This window comes from Acipenser ruthenus, chromosome 29 (assembly GCF_902713425.1).
Source record: "Acipenser ruthenus chromosome 29, fAciRut3.2 maternal haplotype, whole genome shotgun sequence".
NCBI classification, from domain to species: Eukaryota; Metazoa; Chordata; class Actinopteri; order Acipenseriformes; family Acipenseridae; genus Acipenser; species Acipenser ruthenus.
Window position 1 is genome coordinate 12097319 of NC_081217.1, and position 21875 is coordinate 12119193.

A 21875-nucleotide genomic window follows, 5' to 3' on the forward strand; every position below is an offset into this window, starting at 1 on the left:
CTGAGTATTAGATAAGCCAGGATATCCTACATTTCTCCACACAACTGTTGACACGTTTGCACATTGAAAATTAACTTTGATTAATTTATCATTTGCCAGTTTCTTTTTCTGCAAATCTCTAGGTTTCCACTTTGCTTTTGGCCAATCCATCAGATCATATTCTAAAATAAACCGTGAAGCCTTCTTGTATACAAAAGGCATCATCCAACTGTAGGGCACTGTCAAATTTATATAAATTAATCCCATCTTTCTTACAAAATGTCCAAAAAAATACCTGGCAAAGAAACTGCATTTCTTATTCATCTGAAGAATTGTGTTAATTAGAAAACAGACAAAATTTGCATACAAATAAAAAATGACATTAGGAAAACCTTTCCCTCCATTTTTCTTTTCCAACATTACAGTTTCCCTTTTCACCTTTTCCATTCTCCCCCCCCCCAAAAGAAAATAAACAGCTCCCTATTAATCGATTTGCAACATGCTCTATCCGGAGGAAAAACCTTTGCTACATATAAGAGCATTGACATAAACACCACTTTAATTATTAAAATTTTACCTTCCATTGACAACTTTCTGGGATTCCAGAAAGTGATTTTCTTTCTCACTTTACTCATCACCTCCACCCAATTCCTTACCCCACTCAGATTTTTTATCAAAAATCATGCCTAAAACTTTAATGTAATCATTCTTCAATTTTAACATTTTCTTAATTTCATCTCTCTCCTCCCACTCCCCCATACAAAAAGCCTCACTTTTCTCTTTATTAATTTTCGAACCAGAAGCTTTCCCATATAAAACCATAATTTTCAAAGCTTCCTGAATAGAGTAGAAGTCTTTACACATCAATGTCACATCATCCATGTATGCTAAGGCTTTAACCTCCTGATGATCAGAGCCAGGAATTACCACCCCCTCAATCTGTGTATTCTTTCTAATTCGTAAAAGTGCAGGTTCTAAACAATAAATATATAACAGGGGTGACAAAGGACACCCCTGTCTCACCCCTGACTTCACCTCAAAACCAGCAAACATAAATCCATTAACAATCACTTTACTACTGATGCCTCTGTACAGCATCTTCACCCATCTAATAAATCTTTGATCCAAACCCATGTACTCCAAAACTTTAAACATAAAACAATGATCAACCCGATCATAGGCCTTTTCTTGGTCAAGATTAATTAAACATAAAGGCGAATCTCTCTCCTTTGCATAGATACATGCATCTCTAATCAATACTAAATTCTCAGCAATAGCTCTTCCTGGAACACCACATACTTGGTCAGGATCAATTAATTTTGCCGTTATATTTTGAAACCTAAACATTATTATCTTGGACAAGATCTTATAGTCACAATTGAGGAGACTAATAGGCCTCCAGTTTTTCAGCTCCTCTTTTTCCCCTTTATTTTTAAATAGGAGAGTTATCAGCCCTTCCCTCATAGAATCGCTCATTAGTCCACTGCTCAAACATTCATTGAAAACTTCTAATAAATCTTCTTTAATCACTTCCCAAAAGGTGCAATAAAATTCTATGGGCAACCCATCTGATCCAGGAGTCTTACCTGTTTTAAAAGAAAAGCATGCTTCTTTAATCTCATCCAAATGTATATCCCTCAACAAATCATTATTCTCTTCTAATGTTACCTTGGTTTCCAGACTTTTAAGAAACAAATCTTGTATTACAGGATCTGTTTCTCTCTTTTCATAAAGAGATTTATAAAACTCCTCTGCAATTTTTAACATTTCATCTTTCCCTTTCAGAACTCCCCCATTCTCAGTTCTCAAGCCTTGTAGACAACTCTTCTTCCTAAACATTACTTTAAAGAAAAACCTACTACAAGTCTCGTTTTCTTCCATGTACTTGACTCTAGCCCTAAACATAACCTTTTTTTCCATTTCTAAAAACATCTTGTACAGTTTCTCCTTAATATCTCTTATTTCCTCCTGGAAATCAAACCCCTGACTCTGCAACCCAAACAAGTTTTGTAATCTTTTTTGTAACTTAACATATTTATTTTTCCTTTCCTCTGCCCTCCTCCTTCCTAGTGATATAAAATAGCCTTTTGTCCTACTCTTGATCATTTCCCACCATTCACACACCGAATCAAAACACACTTTCAACTCTTTCCACTCTGTATACCTTTTTTTAAAAGCCTGAACCAAATCCTGATTCTGTAATAATGCACAATTAAATTTCCAAGAACCTCTTCCATATTCAAAATTGTTAACCAGTTCAACAGATACCACCAAACTCTTGTGGTCTGAAAAAAAAACAGTTTCCAATTCAAAATTTTTCACATTTAAAAACTGTGAAACGAAACAAAAATCTATTCTAGAAAAGGAGGACTGTGCATTATTGAACCATGTAAAACCAGGGTCTAATGGGCAAAAGCATTTTGCTGCATCCTTCAAGTGAGCATCTTTCACTATTATTTTTAACAATTTTCCTGATTCATCTAAATTCCGCTTCCTTTTATCAGCAGGTAACAATCCACAATTAAAATCTCCCGCCACTATTAGAGTTTTGTTGCTCACTAAAAGCAATCTTAAGTGTTCAAAAATATGTTCCCTCTCTGCACACGTTTGAGCCCCATAAATATTCACTAAACGAATTTCTGTTTCATGATACTTTATATCAACTGCTAACAAACGCCCTGGAATTATATCAGAAACAGATTTAACTTCAATATGAGGGTTTTTAAACAGAATCCCCAACCCTGCAGCCTTTTCTACATTTGATCCCGCCCACACAGATATCCCAACATTCCATTCCTTCTTTAAATTTGCATAATCATTTGAAAAGGAAATACTGCACTCTTGTAAAAATATAATATCGGCACTGATAGATTTAAGGTAACCAAAAACACTCTTTCTCTTATCAGTCCCTTTAATACCTCTAACATTTACAGAACATAAATTCAATAGCATCATTGTATAAACAAGAATGACAGAAAAAAAAACAAACTTAATCATTTGTTTGTCCCTTTTTTTCCCCCCTTCTTTTTCTCTCCCACGTTATGCCACTGATAGTCTCCTCTTGTGTTCTCAATATTATCCTTGTCGTTGATTGTATTGTTATCAACTCCTTTATCTTTGTCTTTGTTTGTGGCAGCCATCTTGTCTTTGTCTTTGTCTTTGTCTTTGTTTGTGGCAGCCATCTTGTGTTTGTCTTTGTCTTTGTTTGTGGCAGCCATCTTGTCTTTGTCTTTGTTTGTGGCAGCCATCTTGTCTTTGTCTTTGCCTATGGTAGCCACCTTTTCATTGTTATCTGACTCACCCTCTGCTACAACTGCTGGTTTCAAAAATACAGACACAGCAGAGAATGTCTGCACATCTCCCTCCTCCAGAAATGTAGAGCCCTGGAAATCAGTTCTTTCAATTTCCAGCCCCCGAGTTGGAGTGTCTGGACTACTAATCACAGCCAGGCACTTTTCTTGCTTCCCAATATGTGCAAGTAAATGCTCTCTTTCCTGATCGTGCACAACATCAGGGGCAATATTAACCCCCCAGACTTTCTTTTTTGTTTTAGCCACAGCCTGTTCTTCAGGCTTCCGTTTACCAGTCAGCTGTATTATCTCCATTTCATTATCTCTGGCTCATTATCCGAAAACTCTGAGCTATACAGGTCCTCTTTAAGACTCCTGTCTTCATCCTGCTGTTCCTCTGTTCTCTCTTTGCTGGCTTCCTCCTCCCTTTCAACATCCTGCTGTTGTGTTACTCTCTGTCCTTTAACTATATTGGTATACAACTCTGGGCAAGTTTTGAAAACATGGCCCTCTTCCCCACACAGATTGCAGTGTTTCTCCTCATGGCAGAGAGCAGTTACATGCGGCCCTCCACAGTTCTTGCATTTAGTTACAGAACAACTCACAGCCAGGTGTCCCAGTTGTCCACAGTTACGACACAGCTTCGGCATCCCATTGTATACAACAAACCCACGAGCTGCCCCCAAAGTTACATTACTGGGAAGGTGACGCACCCCACCAATCCCCTCTGGATCCTTAAACAGTTGAATGAGCCACTGACGTGCTCCATTCCACACGCCATCTCTGTCCACAACTTTGCGGCAAGATGAAGTAACTTTGCAGTATCTCTTAAGCCATGTTTCCACGTCATATTCATGAACAGACTCATTATAAAACTGTATAGTCACAACTTTAATCTCCCGGTCAGACAGAGGTTCAACCAAAAAATGTTTCAGAGGAAGTTCATTCTTTCTCATTCTATATCTTTGTAAAAACTTTTCCATTTTTTCAGAATTTACAAAACTTACATCAAAGCTTGCCTCAGTTCCAGGTCTCTTGATTAAAGAGTTCAGGTCTTTTGGTGAAGTCTCCAACATTTTCTGGATAATCTTTCTACTGAAGTCAATTCTAGTTAGGTAATTCTCTTCAATTTTGCCGCACAATGTAAAACGAATTACATTGTGCCTCCGCACACCTGGTTGCATCGGCATCCCCACAGCTCCTGAAGAAAGCCCCTCCAAATCCCGGCAGAAGACTTCCTCCGAAGCAGGAATGCTTTATACTCTCTAGATAGTTCAGCAATTCTGTTGAAAACAAACTGCAGAAATGATCCCTGAAAGTATTGTTTGATGGGCAAGTGGCCGACCGTCTCCCTCCAACTCTGAGTGGCACCGGTAGCTGTGCCGGTGACAAATAAACAGGAGCACTTTCATATAATGCAATTGCTGTAGCCCAGTGAGTTGTTACAATAACATTTCAAACTCATTCCAGACTGCAGGTGGTTAAAAGCTTAATTGGGTTCAATTTTTTGGTATGATTTAAAAAGTACGAGCCAGTTGCCTCATTTGCATTGCCTGCCTTCCTCCTTTGCACTGTGACGTCTATCAAATGTGTGCTTAAAATCTGATGAATACGATTCCCATTTGAACCGTAAATATTTTAATTATACGCATACAGTGTTCTGTTGGGCTCCGAGGGTGTTATCTAATAAAACAACGTAATCAGTGAGCGCGTTCGGCTTAACCAAAACGTTGCTGTTTCAAGCCCACGCAGGGACGAGGCATTCTTTTTTGTCAATCGCCTTTCTGTCAAGCCAGTAAACCTGTATATAATAAGAAACATTCAACAGCTCGGAAACACCATAATAGAATCCAATGCCTTTACAAATGTGTTTTGAAACTGTTCATTTTTCACCCAAATGCGGTTCTCAAAAATTGTTTTGCCTACATTTTTCTATTGCTATTATTATTTTTTCCAGAGTAAGACGAAAAAGCAAACATCCATGAAATAGGTAAACACTGCTACAGCGCTTGAACTGTCTCAACAAACGTTCAGCTCTAAAACGTGTACATTGAAAGTCTATTAACATCTTTAACACAATCATGTGTGTTCCAATAGCGGCTATTCCACATGGTGATCAATAAAGTGAATGCTGGCTTTGTTCACATATTAGCAATACGTTTTCAGGATTCACGCATATTCTGAACAAGCACACTAGAATATGGTAATGAAAGGACAGGAAAATAACAGGTTTATTGGCTCTGGTCTTGTATCGTCACCCTGACTACTGTCAGGTAAGGAAGTGGCATTAATCAAAACGTAATTATGTAAGGTTACCAATGCGCAAATACGAAGCATATTAAAACTTCTTCACAATCTTAAATCTTCCCACATGCATTTCAAACACTTACTGATAAGTACGGCCCTTTCCCAATGTAACTGCTTTGTTTGAACACCAAAGATGGCTTGGATATTTATGAAACCACGATACTATTGTTCCCACTTTCTTTAGAACTACCAAATGTGCGCTTCCCATGTCAGCCCTAGTGGCCTAATGGCTAAGGCCACTGGCCTCCTAAGCCAGGGATAGTGGGTTCGAGTCCCATCTGGGGTGGGGTTTTGTTATAAAATCGAACATAATTGTGTTATGTTTTATTGGCATGTGATATTTTGTAGATCTTGTTATCTGCTAAGTCCGCTCACGCTAGCCACAACGTGCTTGAGTGCTGTGGCAGCAGCCATGAAGCAAGTCAGTTTTTCAGTTGAAATCAAGATCTACTTTGTTTTTTGTGTATGGGTGGTTTGAAAAGATCACTTAAATTGTTACGTATTTTGAAATAAAGATGTATTCATTATTATGAACGTTGACAGAAAGGATATTGTATTTACATTTCCCACGTGTGCTTGCCTTGTATAAATCGATGGAGTTTCAACAAAGGCATTTGACTTCGGTTCATGTTAGCCTATACTGCCATCTGCAGCATTACCGCGGGTGTCTTTTACTTCTTTTGACAATAATATGGATCATTTCACAGTCCAATGTAAGAACATGTAGTCGTGGCCGAGTGGTTAAGGCGATGGACTAGAAATCCATTGGGGTTTCCCCGCGCAGGTTCGAATCCTGCCGACTACGTAAGCTTTCTTTTTAATTGTATGTGTTCATTCCTAATACATGTTTAAAGATGAGGAATCTGAAATATTACTGGTTCTACTTCATATCGCACCGGTTCATTTTGTTAAAGAATGTTCATTTTGGCACCATTCCAAATGCTGTGGTTTCTTTAAAGAAGAAAAGTCATGGCCCGTACGGGGATCGAACCCGCGACCTTTTCGTTATTAGCACCACACTCTAACCAACTGAGCTAACCGGCCACACACATGGATCGCGTTAATAAAACCCGAGAAAAACAAGGCCTGCGGACATTATGATTACCAAGATGTTATGTTAAACTCAACAATAACACATTCAAAGTATTGGAAAGGCATAATTAGAGGTCTCATCTTTATGAGGCAGTTTAGCAGTGTGAAGAAAGTGGCGAGGTGCGGGCTTGCGGTGACTTTCTCTCATTTAAAAAGCTGTGATTTGAATACTAAAAAGAAAAACATGTAAAATTACCAAGCATTCAGTGGACGTTTTAGAAATAAATTAACAAGAACAGTTGTCAGAAGTGGGGTTCGATCCCACGCCTCCATGGAGACTGCGACCTGACCACAGCGCCTTAGACCGCTCGGCCATCCTGACTTAGACCGACGACTTTGCACAACGCTGCAGCACACTGCTGAACCTCCCATGTCTGACGCTGCAGTAAATCACCTGGCGTGTGCGTGTACTTGTTCTTTTTCTGTTTATATTAAGGAGGGCGACAGGTTTTGTCGCATTCTGTATGGAATCACAAGGACACTCCTCTTACTGAAAGAAAATATACTGCAAACAGAGCGATCGCTTAACGGTTTGAATCAAAATCAGAACAGTCTGTTAGCAAATGAACTTCATCAAAAAACCACAAAGGCATTACATAAATGTTACAGATATATTTCGTAGACAGAACAGTTGTAACATATTTGAGTACATTTCTAAACAATCTGCTAATAACAGACATAATCTCAAAGCGCTATAATTTATTTTCAGATCTTATGAAAGACAAGTATGGTTGCGCATTATATCACAGAAAACAGGATAATCCTAGCGCTTCATTTAATCCCTCGGGTTGTACCATATGGAGATAGAAGATCCATTTGGATTCACATTGTAATAGTTTTTGATCGAGATTATCACGTCCTCGAACTTGAAATATTTTTTTGTATGCTGCGGTATTTCAGATCTGAAATGGAATGTTTGGCATCTACGAAATGTCTAGCTAGTGGTGAATGGATATCTTTTCTCCTAATTGAACTTTTATGCTTGCTCATCAATGCGCAATCGTCACTGTCTAGTAGTTTTACCAACATATTGCAAATGGCAAGGATAAAAAAAACAAATAAATGACATGCGTTGAAGCACAGGTCATCACTTGAAAGACACTGTACTCTTTTTTCGTTGTATGGCTTGTAAAACGCAAACGCATTATCACAGGCGGCACAATTACGACATGGAAAAAAATCCAGTAGATTTGTCCAGTACACCTAGATCTCTCGAACATGTCAATGAGTCAGCCCTTAATAAACACTGTCCGTGTTCATTTCTGTGTATATGACATTGTCTATAACCAATATCTGTTATGTAAGCGTATTGGTATGAAACCAATCGCAATTAATGCGATCCGTGTTTTCAGTCAGTTTGATAGTTTTAATCAATCATCGAGAAAGCAGCAGTGCTTTGCAACTGTAGTTCATCTTTCTTACGTTTTGGTAAGATACCCACTCAGAACGTGTCCGCTTCCTCCAGCCCCCTAAGGAACACTGGAGCGGTCATCAATAACAGCGAGCAGTTGGTCAAAAACAACACTCGCTGTCTTCTTCACGCTCAAAAACGAACACTCTCACTCTTCCTCGTGAGTAGCGAGCCCAAACACTTTCAAAACGCATTTCGCTAGCAAATCACTATAGAAATGATCCCTGAAAGTATTGTTTTATGGGCAAGTGGCCGACCGTCTCCCTCCAACTCTGAGTGGCACCGGTAGCTGTGCCGGTGACAAATAAACAGGAGCACTTTCATATAATGCAATTGCTGTAGCCCAGTGAGTTGTTACAATAACATTTCAAACTCATTCCAGACTGCAGGCGGTTAAAAGCTTAATTGGGTTCAATTTTTTGGTATGATTTAAAAAGTACGAGCCAGTTGCCTCATTTGCATTGCCTGCCTTCCTCCTTTGCACTGTGACGTCTATCAAATGTGTGCTTAAAATCTGATGAATACGATTCCCATTTGAACCGTAAATATTTTAATTATACGCATACAGTGTTCTGTTGGGCTCCGAGGGTGTTATCTAATAAAACAACGTAATCGGTGAGCGCGTTCGGCTTAACCAAAACGTTGCTGTTTCAGGCCCACGCAGGGACGAGGCATTCTTTTTGTCAATCGCCTTTCTGTCAAGCCAGTAAACCTGTATATAATAAGAAACATTCAACAGCTCGGAAACACCATAATAGAATCCAATGCGTTTACAAATGTGTTTTGAAACTGTTCATTTTTCACCCAAATGCGGTTCTCAAAAATTGTTTTGCCTACATTTTTCTATTGCTATTATTATTTTTTCCAGAGTAAGACGAAAAAGCAAACATCCATGAAATAGGTAAACACTGCTACAGCGCTTGAACTGTCTCAACAAACGTTCAGCTCTAAAACGTGTACATTGAAAGTCTATTAACATCTTTAACACAATCATGTGTGTTCCAATAGCGGCTATTCCACATGGTGATCAATAAAGTGAATGCTGGCTTTGTTCACATATTAGCAAGACGTTTTCAGGATTCACGCATATTCTGAACAAGCACACTAGAATATGGTAATGAAAGGACAGGAAAATAACAGGTTTATTGGCTTTGGTCTTGTATCGTCACCCTGACTACTGTCAGGTAAGGAAGTGGCATTAATCAAAACGTAATTATGTAAGGTTACCAATGCGCAAATACGAAGCATATTAAAACTTCTTCACAATCTTAAATCTTCCCACATGCATTTCAAACACTTACTGATAAGTACGGCCCTTTCCCAATGTAACTGCTTTGTTTGAACACCAAAGATGGCTTGGATATTTATGAAACCACGATACTATTGTTCCCACTTTCTTTAGAACTACCAAATGTGCGCTTCCCATGTCAGCCCTAGTGGCCTAATGGCTAAGGCCACTGGCCTCCTAAGCCAGGGATAGTGGGTTCGAGTCCCATCTGGGGTGGGGTTTTGTTATAAAATCGAACATAATTGTGTTATGTTTTATTGGCATGTGATATTTTGTAGATCTTGTTATCTGCTAAGTCCGCTCACGCTAGCCACAACGTGCTTGAGTGCTGTGGCAGCAGCCATGAAGCAAGTCAGTTTTTCAGTTGAAATCAAGATCTACTTTGTTTTTTGTGTATGGGTGGTTTGAAAAGATCACTTAAATTGTTACGTATTTTGAAATAAAGATGTATTCATTATTATGAACGTTGACAGAAAGGATATTGTATTTACATTTCCCACGTGTGCTTGCCTTGTATAAATCGATGGAGTTTCAACAAAGGCATTTGACTTCGGTTCATGTTAGCCTATACTGCCATCTGCAGCATTACCGCGGGTGTCTTTTACTTCTTTTGACAATAATATGGATCATTTCACAGTCCAATGTAAGAACATGTAGTCGTGGCCGAGTGGTTAAGGCGATGGACTAGAAATCCATTGGGGTTTCCCCGCGCAGGTTCGAATCCTGCCGACTACGTAAGCTTTCTTTTTAATTGTATGTGTTCATTCCTAATACATGTTTAAAGATGAGGAATCTGAAATATTACTGGTTCTACTTCATATCGCACCGGTTCATTTAGTTAAAGAATGTTCATTTTGGCACCATTCCAAATGCTGTGGTTTCTTTAAAGAAGAAAAGTCATGGCCCGTACGGGGATCGAACCCGCGACCTTGGCGTTATTAGCACCACGCTCTAACCAACTGAGCTAACCGGCCACACACATGGAGCGCGTTAATAAAACCCGAGAAAAACAAGGCCTGCGGACATTATGATTACCAAGATGTTATGTTAAACTCAACAATAACACATTCAAAGTATTGGAAAGGCATAATTAGAGGTCTCATCTTTATGAGGCAGTTTAGCAGTGTGAAGAAAGTGGCGAGGTGCGGGCTTGCGGTGACTTTCTCTCATTTAAAAAGCTGTGATTTGAATACTAAAAAGAAAAACATGTAAAATTACCAAGCATTCGGTGGACGTTTTAGAAATAAATTAACAAGAACTGTTGTCAGAAGTGGGGTTCGAGCCCACGCCTCCATGGAGACTGCGACCTGACCACAGCGCCTTAGACCGCTCGGCCATCCTGACTTACACCGACGACTTTGCACAACGCTGCAGCACACTGCTGAACCTCCCATGTCTGACGCTGCAGTAAATCACCTGGCGTGTGCGTGTACTTGTTCTTTTTCTGTTTATATTAAGGAGGGCGACAGGTTTTGTCGCATTTTGTATGGAATCACAAGGACACTCCTCTTACTGAAAGAAAATATACTGCAAACAGAGCGATCGCTTCACGGTTTGAATCAAAATCAGAACAGTCTGTTAGCAAATGAACTTCATCAAAAAACCACAAAGGCATTACATAAATGTTACAGATATATTTCGTAGACAGAACAGTTGTAACATATTTGAGTACATTTCTAAACAATCTGCTAATAACAGACATAATCTCAAAGCGCTATAATTTATTTTCAGATCTTATGAAAGACAAGTATGGTTGCGCATTATATCACAGAAAACAGGATAATCCTAGCGCTTCATTTAATCCCTCGGGTTGTACCATATGGAGATAGAAGATCCATTTGGATTCACATTGTAATAGTTTTTGATCGAGATTATCACGTCCTCGAGCTTGAAATATTTTTTGTATGCTGCGGTATTTCAGATCTGAAATGGAATGTTTGGCATCTACGAAATGTCTAGCTAGTGGTGAATGGATATCTTTTCTCCTAATTGAACTTTTATGCTTGCTCATCAATGCGCAATCGTCACTGTCTAGTAGTTTTACCAACATATTGCAAATGGCAAGGACAAAAAAACAAATAAATGACATGCGTTGAAGCACAGGTCATCACTTGTAAGACACTGTACTCTTTTTTCGTTGTATGGCTTGTAAAACGCAAACGCATTATCACAGGCGGCACAATTACGACATGGAAAATAATCCAGTAGATTTGTCCAGTACACCTAGATCTCTCGAACATGTCAATGAGTCAGCCCTTAATAAACACTGTCCGTGTTCATTTCTGTGTATATGACATTGTCTATAACCAATATCTGTTATGTAAGCGTATTGGTATGAAACCAATCGCAATTAATGCGATCCGTGTTTTCAGTCAGTTTGATAGTTTTAATCAATCATCGAAAAAGCAGCAGTGCTTTGCAACTGTAGTTCATCTTTCTTACGTTTTGGTAAGACACCCACTCAGAACGTGTCCGCTTCCTCCAGCCCCCTAAGGAACACTGGAGCGGTCATCAATAACAGCGAGCAGTTGGTCAAAAACAACACTCGCTGTCTTCTTCACGCTCAAAAACGAACACTCTCACTCTTCCTCGTGGGTAGCGAGCCCAAACACTTTCAAAACGCATTTCGCTAGCAAATCACTATAGAAATGATCCCTGAAAGTATTGTTTTATGGGCAAGTGGCCGACCGTCTCCCTCCAACTCTGAGTGGCACCGGTAGCTGTGCCGGTGACAAATAAACAGGAGCACTTTCATATAATGCAATTGCTGTAGCCCAGTGAGTTGTTACAATAACATTTCAAACTCATTCCAGACTGCAGGCGGTTAAAAGCTTAATTGGGTTCAATTTTTTGGTATGATTTAAAAAGTACGAGCCAGTTGCCTCATTTGCATTGCCTGCCTTCCTCCTTTGCACTGTGACGTCTATCAAATGTGTGCTTAAAATCTGATGAATACGATTCCCATTTGAACCGTAAATATTTTAATTATACGCATACAGTGTTCTGTTGGGCTCCGAGGGTGTTATCTAATAAAACAACGTAATCGGTGAGCGCGTTCGGCTTAACCAAAACGTTGCTGTTTCAAGCCCACGCAGGGACGAGGCATTCTTTTTGTCAATCGCCTTTCTGTCAAGCCAGTAAACCTGTATATAATAAGAAACATTCAACAGCTCGGAAACACCATAATAGAATCCAATGCGTTTACAAATGTGTTTTGAAACTGTTCATTTTTCACCCAAATGCGGTTCTCAAAAATTGTTTTGCCTACATTTTTCTATTGCTATTATTATTTTTTCCAGAGTAAGACGAAAAAGCAAACATCCATGAAATAGGTAAACACTGCTACAGCGTTTGAACTGTCTCAACAAACGTTCAGCTCTAAAACGTGTACATTGAAAGTCTATTAACATCTTTAACACAATCATGTGTGTTCCAATAGCGGCTATTCCACATGGTGATCAATAAAGTGAATGCTGGCTTTGTTCACATATTAGCAAGACGTTTTCAGGATTCACGCATATTCTGAACAAGCACACTAGAATATGGTAATGAAAGGACAGGAAAATAACAGGTTTATTGGCTTTGGTCTTGTATCGTCACCCTGACTACTGTCAGGTAAGGAAGTGGCATTAATCAAAACGTAATTATGTAAGGTTACCAATGCGCAAATACGAAGCATATTAAAACTTCTTCACAATCTTAAATCTTCCCACATGCATTTCAAACACTTACTGATAAGTACGGCCCTTTCCCAATGTAACTGCTTTGTTTGAACACCAAAGATGGCTTGGATATTTATGAAACCACGATACTATTGTTCCCACTTTCTTTAGAACTACCAAATGTGCGCTTCCCATGTCAGCCCTAGTGGCCTAATGGCTAAGGCCACTGGCCTCCTAAGCCAGGGATAGTGGGTTCGAGTCCCATCTGGGGTGGGGTTTTGTTATAAAATCGAACATAATTGTGTTATGTTTTATTGGCATGTGATATTTTGTAGATCTTGTTATCTGCTAAGTCCGCTCACGCTAGCCACAACGTGCTTGAGTGCTGTGGCAGCAGCCATGAAGCAAGTCAGTTTTTCAGTTGAAATCAAGATCTACTTTGTTTTTTGTGTATGGGTGGTTTGAAAAGATCACTTAAATTGTTACGTATTTTGAAATAAAGATGTATTCATTATTATGAACGTTGACAGAAAGGATATTGTATTTACATTTCCCACGTGTGCTTGCCTTGTATAAATCGATGGAGTTTCAACAAAGGCATTTGACTTCGGTTCATGTTAGCCTATACTGCCATCTGCAGCATTACCGCGGGTGTCGTTTACTTCTTTTGACAATAATATGGATCATTTCACAGTCCTATGTAAGAACATGTAGTCGTGGCCGAGTGGTTAAGGCGATGGACTAGAAATCCATTGGGGTTTCCCCGCGCAGGTTCGAATCCTGCCGATTACGTAAGCTTTCTTTTTAATTGTATGTGTTCATTCCTAATACATGTTTAAAGATGAGGAATCTGAAATATTACTGGTTCTACTTCATATCGCAAAGGTTCATTTTGTTAAAGAATGTTCATTTTGGCACCATTCCAAATGCTGTGGTTTCTTTAAAGAAGAAAAGTCATGGCCCGTACGGGGATCGAACCCGCGACCTTTTCGTTATTAGCACCACGCTCTAACCAACTGAGCTAACCGGCCACACACATGGATCGCGTTAATAAAACCCGAGAAAAACAAGGCCTGCGGACATTATGATTACCAAGATGTTATGTTAAACTCAACAATAACACATTCAAAGTATTGGAAAGGCATAATTAGAGGTCTCATCTTTATGAGGCAGTTTAGCAGTGTGAAGAAAGTGGCGAGGTGCGGGCTTGCGGTGACTTTCTCTCATTTAAAAAGCTGTGATTTGAATACTAAAAAGAAAAACATGTAAAATTACCAAGCATTCAGTGGACGTTTTAGAAATAAATTAACAAGAACAGTTGTCAGAAGTGGGGTTCGATCCCACGCCTCCATGGAGACTGCGACCTGACCACAGCGCCTTAGACCGCTCGGCCATCCTGACTTAGACCGACGACTTTGCACAACGCTGCAGCACACTGCTGAACCTCCCATGTCTGACGCTGCAGTAAATCACCTGGCGTGTGCGTGTACTTGTTCTTTTTCTGTTTATATTAAGGAGGGCGACAGGTTTTGTCGCATTCTGTATGGAATCACAAGGACACTCCTCTTACTGAAAGAAAATATACTGCAAACAGAGCGATCGCTTAACGGTTTGAATCAAAATCAGAACAGTCTGTTAGCAAATGAACTTCATCAAAAAACCACAAAGGCATTACATAAATGTTACAGATATATTTCGTAGACAGAACAGTTGTAACATATTTGAGTACATTTCTAAACAATCTGCTAATAACAGACATAATCTCAAAGCGCTATAATTTATTTTCAGATCTTATGAAAGACAAGTATGGTTGCGCATTATATCACAGAAAACAGGATAATCCTAGCGCTTCATTTAATCCCTCGGGTTGTACCATATGGAGATAGAAGATCCATTTGGATTCACATTGTAATAGTTTTTGATCGAGATTATCACGTCCTCGAACTTGAAATATTTTTTTGTATGCTGCGGTATTTCAGATCTGAAATGGAATGTTTGGCATCTACGAAATGTCTAGCTAGTGGTGAATGGATATCTTTTCTCCTAATTGAACTTTTATGCTTGCTCATCAATGCGCAATCGTCACTGTCTAGTAGTTTTACCAACATATTGCAAATGGCAAGGATAAAAAAAACAAATAAATGACATGCGTTGAAGCACAGGTCATCACTTGAAAGACACTGTACTCTTTTTTCGTTGTATGGCTTGTAAAACGCAAACGCATTATCACAGGCGGCACAATTACGACATGGAAAAAAATCCAGTAGATTTGTCCAGTACACCTAGATCTCTCGAACATGTCAATGAGTCAGCCCTTAATAAACACTGTCCGTGTTCATTTCTGTGTATATGACATTGTCTATAACCAATATCTGTTATGTAAGCGTATTGGTATGAAACCAATCGCAATTAATGCGATCCGTGTTTTCAGTCAGTTTGATAGTTTTAATCAATCATCGAGAAAGCAGCAGTGCTTTGCAACTGTAGTTCATCTTTCTTACGTTTTGGTAAGATACCCACTCAGAACGTGTCCGCTTCCTCCAGCCCCCTAAGGAACACTGGAGCGGTCATCAATAACAGCGAGCAGTTGGTCAAAAACAACACTCGCTGTCTTCTTCACGCTCAAAAACGAACACTCTCACTCTTCCTCGTGAGTAGCGAGCCCAAACACTTTCAAAACGCATTTCGCTAGCAAATCACTATAGAAATGATCCCTGAAAGTATTGTTTTATGGGCAAGTGGCCGACCGTCTCCCTCCAACTCTGAGTGGCACCGGTAGCTGTGCCGGTGACAAATAAACAGGAGCACTTTCATATAATGCAATTGCTGTAGCCCAGTGAGTTGTTACAATAACATTTCAAACTCATTCCAGACTGCAGGCGGTTAAAAGCTTAATTGGGTTCAATTTTTTGGTATGATTTAAAAAGTACGAGCCAGTTGCCTCATTTGCATTGCCTGCCTTCCTCCTTTGCACTGTGACGTCTATCAAATGTGTGCTTAAAATCTGATGAATACGATTCCCATTTGAACCGTAAATATTTTAATTATACGCATACAGTGTTCTGTTGGGCTCCGAGGGTGTTATCTAATAAAACAACGTAATCGGTGAGCGCGTTCGGCTTAACCAAAACGTTGCTGTTTCAGGCCCACGCAGGGACGAGGCATTCTTTTTGTCAATCGCCTTTCTGTCAAGCCAGTAAACCTGTATATAATAAGAAACATTCAACAGCTCGGAAACACCATAATAGAATCCAATGCGTTTACAAATGTGTTTTGAAACTGTTCATTTTTCACCCAAATGCGGTTCTCAAAAATTGTTTTGCCTACATTTTTCTATTGCTATTATTATTTTTTCCAGAGTAAGACGAAAAAGCAAACATCCATGAAATAGGTAAACACTGCTACAGCGCTTGAACTGTCTCAACAAACGTTCAGCTCTAAAACGTGTACATTGAAAGTCTATTAACATCTTTAACACAATCATGTGTGTTCCAATAGCGGCTATTCCACATGGTGATCAATAAAGTGAATGCTGGCTTTGTTCACATATTAGCAAGACGTTTTCAGGATTCACGCATATTCTGAACAAGCACACTAGAATATGGTAATGAAAGGACAGGAAAATAACAGGTTTATTGGCTTTGGTCTTGTATCGTCACCCTGACTACTGTCAGGTAAGGAAGTGGCATTAATCAAAACGTAATTATGTAAGGTTACCAATGCGCAAATACGAAGCATATTAAAACTTCTTCACAATCTTAAATCTTCCCACATGCATTTCAAACACTTACTGATAAGTACGGCCCTTTCCCAATGTAACTGCTTTGTTTGAACACCAAAGATGGCTTGGATATTTATGAAACCACGATACTATTGTTCCCACTTTCTTTAGAACTACCAAATGTGCGCTTCCCATGTCAGCCCTAGTGGCCTAATGGCTAAGGCCACTGGCCTCCTAAGCCAGGGATAGTGGGTTCGAGTCCCATCTGGGGTGGGGTTTTGTTATAAAATCGAACATAATTGTGTTATGTTTTATTGGCATGTGATATTTTGTAGATCTTGTTATCTGCTAAGTCCGCTCACGCTAGCCACAACGTGCTTGAGTGCTGTGGCAGCAGCCATGAAGCAAGTCAGTTTTTCAGTTGAAATCAAGATCTACTTTGTTTTTTGTGTATGGGTGGTTTGAAAAGATCACTTAAATTGTTACGTATTTTGAAATAAAGATGTATTCATTATTATGAACGTTGACAGAAAGGATATTGTATTTACATTTCCCACGTGTGCTTGCCTTGTATAAATCGATGGAGTTTCAACAAAGGCATTTGACTTCGGTTCATGTTAGCCTATACTGCCATCTGCAGCATTACCGCGGGTGTCTTTTACTTCTTTTGACAATAATATGGATCATTTCACAGTCCAATGTAAGAACATGTAGTCGTGGCCGAGTGGTTAAGGCGATGGACTAGAAATCCATTGGGGTTTCCCCGCGCAGGTTCGAATCCTGCCGACTACGTAAGCTTTCTTTTTAATTGTATGTGTTCATTCCTAATACATGTTTAAAGATGAGGAATCTGAAATATTACTGGTTCTACTTCATATCGCACCGGTTCATTTAGTTAAAGAATGTTCATTTTGGCACCATTCCAAATGCTGTGGTTTCTTTAAAGAAGAAAAGTCATGGCCCGTACGGGGATCGAACCCGCGACCTTGGCGTTATTAGCACCACGCTCTAACCAACTGAGCTAACCGGCCACACACATGGAGCGCGTTAATAAAACCCGAGAAAAACAAGGCCTGCGGACATTATGATTACCAAGATGTTATGTTAAACTCAACAATAACACATTCAAAGTATTGGAAAGGCATAATTAGAGGTCTCATCTTTATGAGGCAGTTTAGCAGTGTGAAGAAAGTGGCGAGGTGCGGGCTTGCGGTGACTTTCTCTCATTTAAAAAGCTGTGATTTGAATACTAAAAAGAAAAACATGTAAAATTACCAAGCATTCGGTGGACGTTTTAGAAATAAATTAACAAGAACTGTTGTCAGAAGTGGGGTTCGATCCCACGCCTCCATGGAGACTGCGACCTGACCACAGCGCCTTAGACCGCTCGGCCATCCTGACTTAGACCGACGACTTTGCACAACGCTGCAGCACACTGCTGAACCTCCCATGTCTGACGCTGCAGTAAATCACCTGGCGTGTGCGTGTACTTGTTCTTTTTCTGTTTATATTAAGGAGGGCGACAGGTTTTGTCGCATTTTGTATGGAATCACAAGGACACTCCTCTTACTGAAAGAAAATATACTGCAAACAGAGCGATCGCTTCACGGTTTGAATCAAAATCAGAACAGTCTGTTAGCAAATGAACTTCATCAAAAAACCACAAAGGCATTACATAAATGTTACAGATATATTTCGTAGACAGAACAGTTGTAACATATTTGAGTACATTTCTAAACAATCTGCTAATAACAGACATAATCTCAAAGCGCTATAATTTATTTTCAGATCTTATGAAAGACAAGTATGGTTGCGCATTATATCACAGAAAACAGGATAATCCTAGCGCTTCATTTAATCCCTCGGGTTGTACCATATGGAGATAGAAGATCCATTTGGATTCACATTGTAATAGTTTTTGATCGAGATTATCACGTCCTCGAGCTTGAAATATTTTTTGTATGCTGCGGTATTTCAGATCTGAAATGGAATGTTTGGCATCTACGAAATGTCTAGCTAGTGGTGAATGGATATCTTTTCTCCTAATTGAACTTTTATGCTTGCTCATCAATGCGCAATCGTCACTGTCTAGTAGTTTTACCAACATATTGCAAATGGCAAGGACAAAAAAACAAATAAATGACATGCGTTGAAGCACAGGTCATCACTTGTAAGACACTGTACTCTTTTTTCGTTGTATGGCTTGTAAAACGCAAACGCATTATCACAGGCGGCACAATTACGACATGGAAAAAAATCCAGTAGATTTGTCCAGTACACCTAGATCTCTCGAACATGTCAATGAGTCAGCCCTTAATAAACACTGTCCGTGTTCATTTCTGTGTATATGACATTGTCTATAACCAATATCTGTTATGTAAGCGTATTGGTATGAAACCAATCGCAATTAATGCGATCCGTGTTTTCAGTCAGTTTGATAGTTTTAATCAATCATCGAAAAAGCAGCAGTGCTTTGCAACTGTAGTTCATCTTTCTTACGTTTTGGTAAGACACCCACTCAGAACGTGTCCGCTTCCTCCAGCCCCCTAAGGAACACTGGAGCGGTCATCAATAACAGCGAGCAGTTGGTCAAAAACAACACTCGCTGTCTTCTTCACGCTCAAAAACGAACACTCTCACTCTTCCTCGTGAGTAGCGAGCCCAAACACTTTCAAAACGCATTTCGCTAGCAAATCACTATAGAAATGATCCCTGAAAGTATTGTTTTATGGGCAAGTGGCCGACCGTCTCCCTCCAACTCTGAGTGGCACCGGTAGCTGTGCCGGTGACAAATAAACAGGAGCACTTTCATATAATGCAATTGCTGTAGCCCAGTGAGTTGTTACAATAACATTTCAAACTCATTCCAGACTGCAGGCGGTTAAAAGCTTAATTGGGTTCAATTTTTTGGTATGATTTAAAAAGTACGAGCCAGTTGCCTCATTTGCATTGCCTGCCTTCCTCCTTTGCACTGTGACGTCTATCAAATGTGTGCTTAAAATCTGATGAATACGATTCCCATTTGAACCGTAAATATTTTAATTATACGCATACAGTGTTCTGTTGGGCTCCGAGGGTGTTATCTAATAAAACAACGTAATCGGTGAGCGCGTTCGGCTTAACCAAAACGTTGCTGTTTCAGGCCCACGCAGGGACGAGGCATTCTTTTTGTCAATCGCCTTTCTGTCAAGCCAGTAAACCTGTATATAATAAGAAACATTCAACAGCTCGGAAACACCATAATAGAATCCAATGCGTTTACAAATGTGTTTTGAAACTGTTCATTTTTCACCCAAATGCGGTTCTCAAAAATTGTTTTGCCTACATTTTTCTATTGCTATTATTATTTTTTCCAGAGTAAGACGAAAAAGCAAACATCCATGAAATAGGTAAACACTGCTACAGCGCTTGAACTGTCTCAACAAACGTTCAGCTCTAAAACGTGTACATTGAAAGTCTATTAACATCTTTAACACAATCATGTGTGTTCCAATAGCGGCTATTCCACATGGTGATCAATAAAGTGAATGCTGGCTTTGTTCACATATTAGCAAGACGTTTTCAGGATTCACGCATATTCTGAACAAGCACACTAGAATATGGTAATGAAAGGACAGGAAAATAACAGGTTTATTGGCTTTGGTCTTGTATCGTCACCCTGACTACTGTCAGGTAAGGAAGTGGCATTAATCAAAACGTAATTATGTAAGGTTACCAATGCGCAAATACGAAGCATATTAAAACTTCTTCACAATCTTAAATCTTCCCACATGCATTTCAAACACTTACTGATAAGTACGGCCCTTTCCCAATGTAACTGCTTTGTTTGAACACCAAAGATGGCTTGGATATTTATGAAACCACGATACTATTGTTCCCACTTTCTTTAGAACTACCAAATGTGCGCTTCCCATGTCAGCCCTAGTGGCCTAATGGCTAAGGCCACTGGCCTCCTAAGCCAGGGATAGTGGGTTCGAGTCCCATCTGGGGTGGGGTTTTGTTATAAAATCGAACATAATTGTGTTATGTTTTATTGGCATGTGATATTTTGTAGATCTTGTTATCTGCTAAGTCCGCTCACGCTAGCCACAACGTGCTTGAGTGCTGTGGCAGCAGCCATGAAGCAAGTCAGTTTTTCAGTTGAAATCAAGATCTACTTTGTTTTTTGTGTATGGGTGGTTTGAAAAGATCACTTAAATTGTTACGTATTTTGAAATAAAGATGTATTCATTATTATGAACGTTGACAGAAAGGATATTGTATTTACATTTCCCACGTGTGCTTGCCTTGTATAAATCGATGGAGTTTCAACAAAGGCATTTGACTTCGGTTCATGTTAGCCTATACTGCCATCTGCAGCATTACCGCGGGTGTCTTTTACTTCTTTTGACAATAATATGGATCATTTCACAGTCCAATGTAAGAACATGTAGTCGTGGCCGAGTGGTTAAGGCGATGGACTAGAAATCCATTGGGGTTTCCCCGCGCAGGTTCGAATCCTGCCGACTACGTAAGCTTTCTTTTTAATTGTATGTGTTCATTCCTAATACATGTTTAAAGATGAGGAATCTGAAATATTACTGGTTCTACTTCATATCGCACCGGTTCATTTAGTTAAAGAATGTTCATTTTGGCACCATTCCAAATGCTGTGGTTTCTTTAAAGAAGAAAAGTCATGGCCCGTACGGGGATCGAACCCGCGACCTTGGCGTTATTAGCACCACGCTCTAACCAACTGAGCTAACCGGCCACACACATGGAGCGCGTTAATAAAACCCGAGAAAAACAAGGCCTGCGGACATTATGATTACCAAGATGTTATGTTAAACTCAACAATAACACATTCAAAGTATTGGAAAGGCATAATTAGAGGTCTCATCTTTATGAGGCAGTTTAGCAGTGTGAAGAAAGTGGCGAGGTGCGGGCTTGCGGTGACTTTCTCTCATTTAAAAAGCTGTGATTTGAATACTAAAAAGAAAAACATGTAAAATTACCAAGCATTCGGTGGACGTTTTAGAAATAAATTAACAAGAACTGTTGTCAGAAGTGGGGTTCGATCCCACGCCTCCATGGAGACTGCGACCTGACCACAGCGCCTTAGACCGCTCGGCCATCCTGACTTAGA

General features: G+C 39.6%; 18 non-coding genes across 18 annotated transcripts; 5 read left to right on the forward strand and 13 right to left on the reverse strand.

Moving 5' to 3' along the window:
- The first annotated feature begins 6299 nt into the window (after positions 1–6299).
- Positions 6300–6381, forward strand: trnas-aga (transfer RNA serine (anticodon AGA)). Its single transcript has one exon. It is a non-coding gene; the product is annotated as a tRNA-Ser (tRNA).
- A 527-nt stretch (positions 6382–6908) lies between these two features.
- On the reverse strand, positions 6909–6990 carry trnal-cag (transfer RNA leucine (anticodon CAG)). The gene has a single exon. It is a non-coding gene; the product is annotated as a tRNA-Leu (tRNA).
- Positions 6991–8104: 1114 nt separating this feature from the next.
- LOC131702261 (small nucleolar RNA U3) lies at positions 8105–8319 on the reverse strand. The gene has a single exon (XR_009309415.1). It is a non-coding gene; the product is annotated as a small nucleolar RNA U3 (small nucleolar RNA).
- Positions 8320–10020: 1701 nt separating this feature from the next.
- Positions 10021–10102, forward strand: trnas-aga (transfer RNA serine (anticodon AGA)). The gene has a single exon. It is a non-coding gene; the product is annotated as a tRNA-Ser (tRNA).
- A 165-nt stretch (positions 10103–10267) lies between these two features.
- On the reverse strand, positions 10268–10341 carry trnai-aau (transfer RNA isoleucine (anticodon AAU)). The gene has a single exon. It is a non-coding gene; the product is annotated as a tRNA-Ile (tRNA).
- Positions 10342–10629: 288 nt separating this feature from the next.
- Positions 10630–10711, reverse strand: trnal-cag (transfer RNA leucine (anticodon CAG)). Its single transcript has one exon. It is a non-coding gene; the product is annotated as a tRNA-Leu (tRNA).
- A 1112-nt stretch (positions 10712–11823) lies between these two features.
- On the reverse strand, positions 11824–12038 carry LOC131702202 (small nucleolar RNA U3). The gene has a single exon (XR_009309356.1). It is a non-coding gene; the product is annotated as a small nucleolar RNA U3 (small nucleolar RNA).
- A 1701-nt stretch (positions 12039–13739) lies between these two features.
- trnas-aga (transfer RNA serine (anticodon AGA)) lies at positions 13740–13821 on the forward strand. Its single transcript has one exon. It is a non-coding gene; the product is annotated as a tRNA-Ser (tRNA).
- Positions 13822–13986: 165 nt separating this feature from the next.
- trnai-aau (transfer RNA isoleucine (anticodon AAU)) lies at positions 13987–14060 on the reverse strand. The gene has a single exon. It is a non-coding gene; the product is annotated as a tRNA-Ile (tRNA).
- A 288-nt stretch (positions 14061–14348) lies between these two features.
- Positions 14349–14430, reverse strand: trnal-cag (transfer RNA leucine (anticodon CAG)). The gene has a single exon. It is a non-coding gene; the product is annotated as a tRNA-Leu (tRNA).
- A 1114-nt stretch (positions 14431–15544) lies between these two features.
- Positions 15545–15759, reverse strand: LOC131702263 (small nucleolar RNA U3). The gene has a single exon (XR_009309417.1). It is a non-coding gene; the product is annotated as a small nucleolar RNA U3 (small nucleolar RNA).
- Positions 15760–17460: 1701 nt separating this feature from the next.
- On the forward strand, positions 17461–17542 carry trnas-aga (transfer RNA serine (anticodon AGA)). Its single transcript has one exon. It is a non-coding gene; the product is annotated as a tRNA-Ser (tRNA).
- Positions 17543–17707: 165 nt separating this feature from the next.
- Positions 17708–17781, reverse strand: trnai-aau (transfer RNA isoleucine (anticodon AAU)). Its single transcript has one exon. It is a non-coding gene; the product is annotated as a tRNA-Ile (tRNA).
- A 288-nt stretch (positions 17782–18069) lies between these two features.
- trnal-cag (transfer RNA leucine (anticodon CAG)) lies at positions 18070–18151 on the reverse strand. Its single transcript has one exon. It is a non-coding gene; the product is annotated as a tRNA-Leu (tRNA).
- A 1112-nt stretch (positions 18152–19263) lies between these two features.
- On the reverse strand, positions 19264–19478 carry LOC131702264 (small nucleolar RNA U3). The gene has a single exon (XR_009309418.1). It is a non-coding gene; the product is annotated as a small nucleolar RNA U3 (small nucleolar RNA).
- A 1701-nt stretch (positions 19479–21179) lies between these two features.
- Positions 21180–21261, forward strand: trnas-aga (transfer RNA serine (anticodon AGA)). The gene has a single exon. It is a non-coding gene; the product is annotated as a tRNA-Ser (tRNA).
- Positions 21262–21426: 165 nt separating this feature from the next.
- trnai-aau (transfer RNA isoleucine (anticodon AAU)) lies at positions 21427–21500 on the reverse strand. The gene has a single exon. It is a non-coding gene; the product is annotated as a tRNA-Ile (tRNA).
- A 288-nt stretch (positions 21501–21788) lies between these two features.
- Positions 21789–21870, reverse strand: trnal-cag (transfer RNA leucine (anticodon CAG)). Its single transcript has one exon. It is a non-coding gene; the product is annotated as a tRNA-Leu (tRNA).
- Between the last annotated feature and the right edge of the window lie 5 nt (positions 21871–21875).